Below are 10092 nucleotides of genomic sequence, written 5' to 3' on the forward strand. Positions count from 1 at the left end.
ATTAATTTTCTATCTCTAAGAGAGAGTGGGAGGTATGTCCACTTTCCGGGCCGATCAGTTACTAGGTGTACCGCGTACCATTTTTATGGCATGTGGCTAGTACTTTCATACGCTTAACCACCGCTACCACACACTGTGGCCTTATCAAAATTTCATCAACATAGACGGATTTCAACCATGAAGCTTGTAACCAAATCCGTCCATGGTCCTTATAGTGATTGCAATAAGGTAAACAATCAACTCCTATAAAGCTCGCGAGTGACAGGCAATCACTTGACTTTTACCAGTTCTATTAGCATAGCATCTATTCGGACTCAGATTTCTAGTGTTCAATCAATAGGTACCTAGAATTTTGCATCTAAGGTTTTCAATCAACTCCAATAACTTAAATGCACAAGTAAATAGTAACAATAAGTTGCATAATTTAAAATAATAGGATTATGCACCGGGGCTTGCCTTCAGTGGCGTCTATTGAGTCAGTAAGCTTTGGCTCTTCCGAATCAGAGTTCGAGACATCAGTTAATTCAACAATGTTGGCCTGGGCTTCAGAAAAATCCCCGTCTGGCTCCTGGATGAGCTCGTTTGTTCCGTCTGCTAGTGATGTTGTTTCTATATGCAATGCAATAGTTGGAAATTAGTGAAGTGCTTGAGTATAGCTTTCCTTCACTATAAAGATGTAAACCAATGAAGTAAATAGTTAAGATTAAACTTAAAAGTTTTACTTTATTGGATAATTGTTTATAGAGTAAAAGTGAACACAATAAATTCCATAAAATAACATGGTAAAGGGATTTTTATTTCAACAAAACAAACAACAAAAATGATTTTTAAAAGAAATCCTGAAGAACAGAAGCAATACATCAAAAAGAAATTTTAAAAGTACAAACTAGAGTCCACTAATGGGTCTAGAAAAATTATACAGAGCTAGACATGCTCTCTAGAACACATGATCCAAAGCTCACAAGAAACAAAATTTTAGAACTTGAGTTACAAATAAAAAGGATCAAAATTCAATCCTATTTTTAGAACTAGCTACACAAGGATTCAACTCAAGCTCAGAACTTCAAACTATAGAGCTAATCAAAAGGAACACAACAAAATTGGTTTGACATTTTTCTGATTTTTCTACATTTTTCTAGGATTTTTCAAAGTTCATCACATAAAAAAAAGAAAAAGACTCTGGTTATTTTGCAGAAAGGACCCTGGAAAAGTTTGAATCCTTTGCAATCGGGTCCTTGGTCGGGGTCAGAGATGGGGAAAGGTGTTGACCGGCCAATTCTGGCGAGGGGGGTCGCCGGCGGCGAGGGCCAAGGGGCCAGGGAGGTTTAGTGGCTCGAGGCGCACCTGTAGGAGGGTTTGGGTGTGGCGTGGGATGGCCGGAGGAGGCTCATCGCCGGTGGGGCAGAGCATGGCAGCGGAGGTGAACGGCGGCGAGGATGTTCCGGTGAGATTCACAGAAGCAGTGTGAAGCTTGCTAGGGGGTTGTGGGGGTCGGGGTGGTGCTGCAGCGGTGGGTTGACGGTGGCAGGGGTTCGCCGGTGTTAAGAATTGGTGGCGGTGGTGTATGCCGGTGATAGTGCCCGGCTAGTGCTACTTATAGGCCAGAAAGAAGGAGATGAGTGAGAGGAGAAGTCCAGGGAGTGAGCTCGACGGAGGAAAGGCAAAATTGGTGACGGCGTTGGCTTCTCCATGGGCGGCCGGCGAGGTGGCGCGAGGGGAAGCGCTCAGGGCGGCGTGGCGCGAGCCAATGGTGCCAGTAGAGGCGGCGGAGTGGCGGCGGGGGCCTTGTGCGCGGTACGTGGAGGCGGTGAGGCGATTCAGGGAGGCGAATTTAGGGGCAGCCAAGCTCGCCAAAGTTGGAAGACAAGGGAAAGTGGGGCCAGGAGGATGCTAGGAGAGGTGGGTGGCACTCCAATGGCGGCGCAAGTGCCAAACCACGGCGGGGAACCGGCGGTGGCGGTGGCCTGCAGAGCTCCGGCAGATCGGGAGGTTGAAGATGAGCTGGGGAGGACTTGTTTGTAAAAAGGAAAAAGTTCAGGGGCCTAGAAGTAAAGTAAAATTTGCCATTGATCTAAGGCTCAAATGAAAAAGTTCCCAAAATGAAAGTTGTTCAGTTTTTAAAGATCTACAACTTTCATATTGTGCAAATTTGCACTAGATCAAAGGATTTTAAAATATTTCCAAAACTTCAAAAGAACTCTAATTTATAAAAGAAAAACACTTTTTGGTAGCAAATTTCAACAAATTTACGACTAATTTGCAATAAAGCTGTCAAAGTAATGATTACTAGCTCAATTGCAAGAAAGCCCTTCACAAAGTTGAAATTACTCCCTAAGTCAAACACTTTTGAAAAAAGTTGTAATTTTTCATAATTATAGATATACCCCTGATTTTGCACTGAAAATTTTTATCTATCAAACAAGAATAAACACAAAGTTCACACATTAAACTTTGATCTACTGGCTAGACACCTGAAGTGTCACACTTATTGTCGAGTAGTTGAGTTGATCTAGTATCTTTCGTGCAGATTAATCCCGAAAACTATAAGAGTAGGCCTCCGCTGCCCGAAGATGTGCCTTTGGCGCATACTGACTCAAGTGTGCATCTGACTTCTTTTGTCTTGCATTTTGGTTCAAATTAACCGTTGGATCTTTGGCTGATCGCGGTTGTTTCTTGTATGCAGGTCCTTCGGCTAGTCGGACGGCGTCAGACATCCGTGACGGGGCGGCAGATGAGTCGGCCGTTGATTCGGGAAGGACCCGAAAGTGGGGGGCCGCCTCTGCTGGTAGCAGTGAACGGTGAGTACAAACTTCCACTTCCCGGAGATCTTTGGCTTGTTTTTGACAATTTTTCTCCTTCTTAGGCCTCCCTCTCCTTCAAAGAGGCGGGTGGTGAGCTCCGTCGTGAGCCCGGCTACGTCGACTCCCGCCGTGACGGCTGAGTCTGGATGGAGTGGTTTTGCCAAGGGTCAGGGTGCTTCAGGGCTGAGCGTGGTCCCGAAGTTTAGCAAGCCAAAGAAATTCGTCTTGAAGCTGTCTTCTTAGTAAGTATAACTGTTGATCGGCTTCTTTGTCTTGTTTTCTTTGCTTTTATATTGAAGCTTCGAGTACTTTCCTTGTTTTGTAGCAACCCTGATGCTCTTGGGGTTGATGATTCGGAGAAGCGGATTTTCTCTTCTCTGAAGAGTATTGCTCAGCTGCCCCACAGCCCATCGAAGGGTGATGATCGGGTTGATGACTCTGCTACCGGTACAGCCGAGAGTCCTGCGTCAAAGGAGGCGAGCCAGAAGTCTCCTGTTGCTGGCACTGGTGAGTGGTCTCATTATGAATGATCGGCTGGTTTTTCTGTCATGTTTTGCTGACTGTCTTGTATCTTTCAGATAAACAAGCTGAGGTTCCGCCAAAGAGTCCTATAGCTGCTGGCGATATTGACTTGACCCCGCTGGATGTGCTGTGGCAGGAGGTGGAGAAGCCAGTCGAGGGGTCGACTACTGTAGCAAAGCAGATTCTGGGCTGTCATTCTGCTCTTACTGTAAGTGTCTTTTGTACTCAAGTGTTTTTTGTAGAATTGTCGAGTACTTCTGTTTTGACTGTGTTCTGTTGACAGGTTTTGGCTAAGCAAGTCGCTGAACAGGCCGAGTTCCTTCGGCAGGTTGGAGAGGGTCTCCAATTATCTGCTGACCAGGTGCAGCAGCTTGAGAAGATGGCTACTCTTGAGCGGTCTTCTCAAGAGCAGTTGCAGAAGGTCAGTCTTCTGGAGGCTCGAGTCGAAGCTTTGGAGTAGGATAATTCTGCTCTTAAACATAAGGCCTCCAAGCTGCAGGAGGAGGTGAAGGCTGCTGCCAACGAAAAGAAAGGTATTCTTCTTTCTTGATGCTTATATGCTTCGAGTAGTTTCTTCTATGCTCATATTTGCTTTGCTTTGGCAGATCTTATGAGCTTGTTGATGAAAAGGGATGAACTGGTGACTGATCTTAAGAATATTATGTATCGTCATGCAGATGATGTGGAGAAGCTGACCAAGATCAAAGCTGATGCTGACAAGTAGATGGTTAGCGATATGAAGCAGATCCAGGGATTGGCCCAGCAGCTGGCTGATCTTGAGGCGGCGGCTAAAGTAGTCGTCGACATGGTGGACGATGAGGGAGCTGGTGGCAAGAGTCTGCTGGATCGTCTTCGTGAAGCCCCCCAGCGACTCAGCAGTTTCTTCTCCGACACCTCTAGGGATTACTTAGCTCATGCCCTAGGATTAGTAAAGTCTTTTCTCCCTTCCGCGAACTTGTCCCCTATTGGTGATGGGGTTGCCGGTGGCTGTTCAGAGGAACAATTCTCTGAGTATGTCACAGAGATGAAACCCATTGCTGATAGGGTTATTAGTGGCTTGGAGTCGACGCCAGAGGCTTGAACAATTGTTGTAAAACTCCATTGGCTTTTGTGTGGACAGGTGTCTATTGCAGTACTTTTGTTATTCTGATGTATAGCACTTTCTTTTGAGTTGACGGCCGATCGGCTGGTTGCCTTTGTCATTGGCTGTCTTGATTTGTTTATTCGAGTATTGTGGTAGTCGATTTTCCTGTGTCATAGTTGTTCGAGTACCATAGTAGTAGAGGTTCTTGATTGTCACGTGGACGGATGAACCCTCTTTGTCGAGTACTATAGTAATCGATAGGTCTTCATCTTCTTGTGTGATGACTCCCTTGATTGGGGTCTTTTTGGGTCGAGTACGTAGTAGTTGACTGGTTATCATCTCATGGATGAGTAATTCTTCTTGTGAAGTAGAGATCTTGTCTCAGCTTGAGTCGAGTACTGTAGTAGGCGACTAGTTGTTGTCTCTTATATGAGAGAGTCCTTTTGGGAGATGGGGAGCTTGTCCCGTCCGAAGGTCGAGTACCGAGGTAGTTGAAGATTTGTCGTCTTATGGACGAAGAAATTCCTCTTGGGAGATAGGGATCTTGTCCCATCCGATGATCGAGTTCCGGAGTAGTCGATATTTTGTCGCCTAATGGACGAAAAGTTCCTCTTGGGAGATAGGGAGCTGGCCCCATCGAGTACCATAGTAGTCGATCAATTGTTGCCTCATGGACAAAAAAAATCCTCTTGGGAAATAGGGAGCTTGCCCCATCGAGTACTGTAGTAGTCGATCAATTGTCGCCTCACGGATGAAAAAAAATCCTCTTGGGAAATAGGGAACTTGTCCCTCAGGGCCGCAAGGCTCGTGTCCCTTAGCCCCATCTACTCGATTCGCCGTGCCTTTTACATTAACTTAACAAGGAAAGGTTGGTATTTGGAGCAATAGATGGAGTACCAACTCCTGAAGAAGATAGAGAACTTGTCTCTCGGGCCGCGAAGTTCATGTCCCCCAACCCTAGCTACTCGATTCGCTGTGCCTTTTATCTTAACTTAACAAGGAAAGGTTGATATTCGACGTAGCTGATGGAGTAACGACCCCTAAAGAAGGGGGAGCTCATGTCTCTGTGTTTTACTCCTGAAGAAGTTAGAGAACTTGTCTCTAAGGCCGCAAGGCTTATGTCCCGTAGCCCCAACTACTCTATTCGCCGTGCCTTTTGACTTTGAGTAAACAAAGAAAGGTTGGTATTTGAGATAGCCGATGGAGTTATGACTCCTGAAGAAGATAGAGAACTTGTATCTATGGTCTATGTCGACAAAAATTTCTCTTTCATCCAATTCTGAAGCACTCGATTTCTTCTTTCATTGGAATCTTGCTCGGGCAGATGTTGGCATTTCTTATGCCCCAATAGAATGTTAATTCCGCAAACGCACATAATCACTGCTGTAGCACTTCACCATGGAGTATTCGAGGGTATCGTATTTTCCTCAGGGAAGCACTATGGTAAAGAGTATCGTAAATCGAATGATAACCGTACTAGCTTAATCAACCGACTAACTAAACGGGGGTAAGCCAGATACAAGATAAGATAAGATAAGTGGCTAGTCTATGAATGAATGACACACGGAGGCTCAAATCCTTAGAGAGGTAGCAGCTGGGAGGACAACGAGCGAGATAAGATATCTGATACACTTCTGAACTATCGAACTAGCCTCTTTAGATCAGACTAACTATCTAACTAATCTTTGGGAAGGTAGAGCTTACTTCGGCGGCCTCAGGGAAGGACTCAGAATGTGATGAGAAGGGAGTCTAATGGCAGTCGGCACTACTGATATGAAAGCACCCGAACGTGGTGGACTACGAGGGATGGATAGGGCTATCACCACCTGCCGCCTACCACAATGGTACCGTAGGGTGGAACACACTTTCTAGCTAACACTAAGCTCAGACACCATGTCTGCATCAGTGTTAGGATTTCTCTCGAGGCCTTCGAGAGAAATCTCCCTCAACCTAGAGCACTAACTTGAGATACCCTTGTCCGGGCGAGAAAACCCGTAAGATAAATTCCCCAATATCAGAGAGATAACTTAGCCTAAGCTAAAGGATACAACTTCTGCGCTCGAGCTAAACACTCAGACTCGAGAAGATAAAGGAAAGCAGAAAGTAAAGCTGACTCAGAAAAGTAGAGAAGATAACTTATATTGATAACTTCGAAAAAAGATACAAGAGCTATAATAGACTTCCGAGGACTCCGGAATCTAGAGCAAGCTCGACTCGACTCTAACTCCCAAACTACTAATCCTACTCTACAAAGTGAAGAGAGAAATGAGCTCCAAGGTGTGTGTTATAAGTGATGGATGGGGGTTCTATTTATAGCCTTCCAAGGTCGGTTCTGAGCAGGTGAAGCACGTGGCATCGGTTGGAGGTGGTTGTGACAGTTGAGCTTAACTTCCACGCAAAGCCGGGGCTCGAGTGGCTACAAGGTGGGGCCGGCCGGCCTAGGAGTGTGGCCATCTGGCCACCGCCTTTGCGTGGACGTCCCTGATCGCTTCCTGGAGTCGGTGACAGTTGTATAGCCTCAACACCCGCACGTGCTAGGCCGGCCGGCCTATGGGAGGCTGGCCGGCCTCCCTCTAGCTCTCCTCGGCCCTCGGTTGCACTGATGTCGTGAGTGGACGCTTGTGATCATCCAGGGATGTGGATTGATGACATGGACATGTCTTTGCACTGAATGGTGGGTCCTTTGATCCTTGTGCAAGTCTTTCGGTCCATTCGATCAAACCGACGTCCAATCCTCGGCTCAGATACACTTGAGTACATGATAATGCCCCTGGATCGAAGATGTAGCAGGGTCTGTAGAGGTGCTAGGTCGGCCGGCCTAGGAGAGGCCGGTTGGCCTGGGATTTTGCCCAGTTTCGTCCCCTTTTGGCATGTGCTCTCCTGAAATCAAAACTCATCCAAAACTTGTGGAACTTATTAGAATTAAATAAAATATGAATGGAATATGGTGTAAAGCTCGATTTATTTCTGAGAAGTTGACGGCCAGAACGTGAAATAATGGCCGTCAATACCCCCCAAGCTTAAACTTTTGCTCGTCCTCGAGCAAAGCTGAAACTGAGGCTCGGTGGATCAGGAGTTGCATCAATGTTCACACCCAGCAAGTACCTTGTGCACAGCATATTACTCATCCCATATGTACTATGAGTAAGTTGGCTCATACCTAAGGTTCTTGAGGTTGGGGCGTATTCGTTTTCATCCCTTGGTCTTGGGCGGTTGAAGGACTGAACAACCTTCACCAGAATATTTTCTGCTGCTCGTTCAGGTTCCTAGCTCGGAGTTTTTTCAAGACTTTTCAAAAGAAGTTCATGTTTCCCAATGGTACTCTCGAGTCCCTCAAGGTGTATGATCCTCACATGGGGTCGGAGTTTTGACCCTCTTTTCCCTACTTCTAAAGCTGATATGTGGAGTTTATAGGTAGGGAGAGTGCTGCATACCTTGGTTACCTATATTGCTGAGCCGAATGGTGATCCATGAAGGATTGGAACTTAGCCAAATTCCAACCTTGTGGAATGTCAAAGAGGTGAACTCAGGTTTAGGAAGGGAATTTGGTCTCTTGTTTGAACTCCTTGTTTGCAACTCTTTGGGAGAGTGAGATTTTCTTCTTTCATTTTCAACTCTTTTTTTAGAGAATAATCCCCCCTCTCTTTTGCTGAATTAATTCTAATAACTTTGGAGTTTCATGATGAGAAGACCTTATATGGGATGATTGGGTAAGCAGTGGAGACATTTGGGTGTACGATTGCAGGGAAAAGATGCCTGGCGGTGGACGCCAGTCCCGGAGTGGGTGGTTGACAGACCAGACATTTGAGGCTAGCAAACGATGGGTATATGAAGGAAATTGATCGGCATATGGCAAGTTCCATTTCCTTGACGGACACACCATTCGGCAAAGCTCATGATAACACAAGATAGCTCATTTTTGGTTTATATAACATGAAAGGCTCTAGATGGGTCATTATAACCATGTGGGAAACCTTCACCATAATTTTAATTTTCAAATGATTCTGAGAGGTTCCCTACTAGAGCAAGCAGTTTTAAATCCGGTTTGGGCTATCTCGAATCCCGCAACAACTTAGACTTTGGAAATTAAACTCATGCCTCCACTCAACCATTTTTCAGTGGAACTAAAATGCGCGAACTAGCTCATGTACTAGGAGAGTAAAAACCTGTAAACGAGGCACATACGAGGCACGAACAGATCAACTATTCATCATTTCCAAAGCACGAGCTTACACGGATTTCTACTCATATGAGATTATTATTATTATATTTATTTTATTATATATATATTTTTTTAGATGCTTATTTATTATGGCATGGCTACTGAAAAACGATCGGGATGTGGTGACTTACCTGGTGGTACGACCCCCCCCAAAGTTTCGAAGAAGCTCAGTCCTCCTCATCGGAGTTCTGATCCTCCTTGTTGTGGTCCTCCTCTTCCTCCTCCTCATTCTCGTCGTCATTGTCCTCTTGTTCAGGTTGTTGGTACTGCTGGTGCTGATAGTACGGTTCGGATGGTTGATGATCCAACCCCATGTGGATGAAGATGTTGGATACGTCGTATTGCATCGCCAATGTCAGCCCCCAGCTCTGCTGAGTCAGCTCGGGGTTGTGTGCGATGGTCTCCTGCATTTGCTGCTGCTGTGCGCCAAGGTTGGTGATCTGGCTCGAGAGGTTGCCAATGCTCCGCATGATCGGGTCCTCATAATTGAAGCGTGCCGATGCCGAAGGACCTACCTGTGGACCATAAGACGGATGCATACCTGCGGGTAGTAGGGTCCCTGATCACCGGCGTACCCACTACTGCCGGCCTGGAATGAGCTCGGGTCGCCATGGGCATAGTACCCATAGGCATCCTCGAAGCTCATGTTCTGAGTAGAAGGTCCGGGCTGCGTAGTAGTGGGGGCCGATGGTGCTTGGCGTGATGGTCCTGCTCCGGCTTGCTGGTCCAGCCGGGTTCTGCTTCTTGTCTGTGCACATGCAACACTCCGTCGCGCGGGCTCCTTTTTCTCCATCTGCAGGGTTAGGCTTTTCACCGCGTAGAGAGAGAGAGTCTCGGCCATGGAAGCTCGATCTCCCTATCGTACCCGGGGTAACACATAAAAATAGAGTTTCCAGGCCCTTCGCGCATCATGTGCCCCTGCACGAAGTGCTCGAGGCCAACCTTGTACCTGAATGCCTCGGTCTCTGGCATGAAAGTGACCTCGGCATTGTCGATCACACCGACATACCTCGCAATGCGAGTGACTAGGGAGGTCATATTGATGGGGCTTTTGCTGGAGACCATCTTCTGTCAGTGAGCGAGCATGGTTCTGACTGGAGAGCAGCGGATTTGCTTTCCCATGGCATACAGGTACTGCAACTCAGGCAAGCTATAGAGGCGAAGGTCTGCACGAGGGTGCACGACCATGGCGAGCCACTTGGCTAGGAACCTCAGGGTAGGATTATGGATGGAGACTGTGATGTTTTTGCTCATCACAGGTTCATTTGATATTGCACTCCACCATGAGTTTCGATCATAATGATGTTTCTTAGCAAGCTCGTTGGGGTCAAGGATGCATCTTATGTGAAAACACAACGCGATGCTAAAGTCTTTTAGTTTCATTTCAAATTGTTCATTAAAGAGGCGGAAATGAACTTTAGTTTCAGCACCGGTTTCTTCAATGGCAAGAGAAATTAGAAACT

Source organism: Panicum virgatum, chromosome 8K (assembly GCF_016808335.1).
Source record: "Panicum virgatum strain AP13 chromosome 8K, P.virgatum_v5, whole genome shotgun sequence".
NCBI classification, from domain to species: Eukaryota; Viridiplantae; Streptophyta; class Magnoliopsida; order Poales; family Poaceae; genus Panicum; species Panicum virgatum.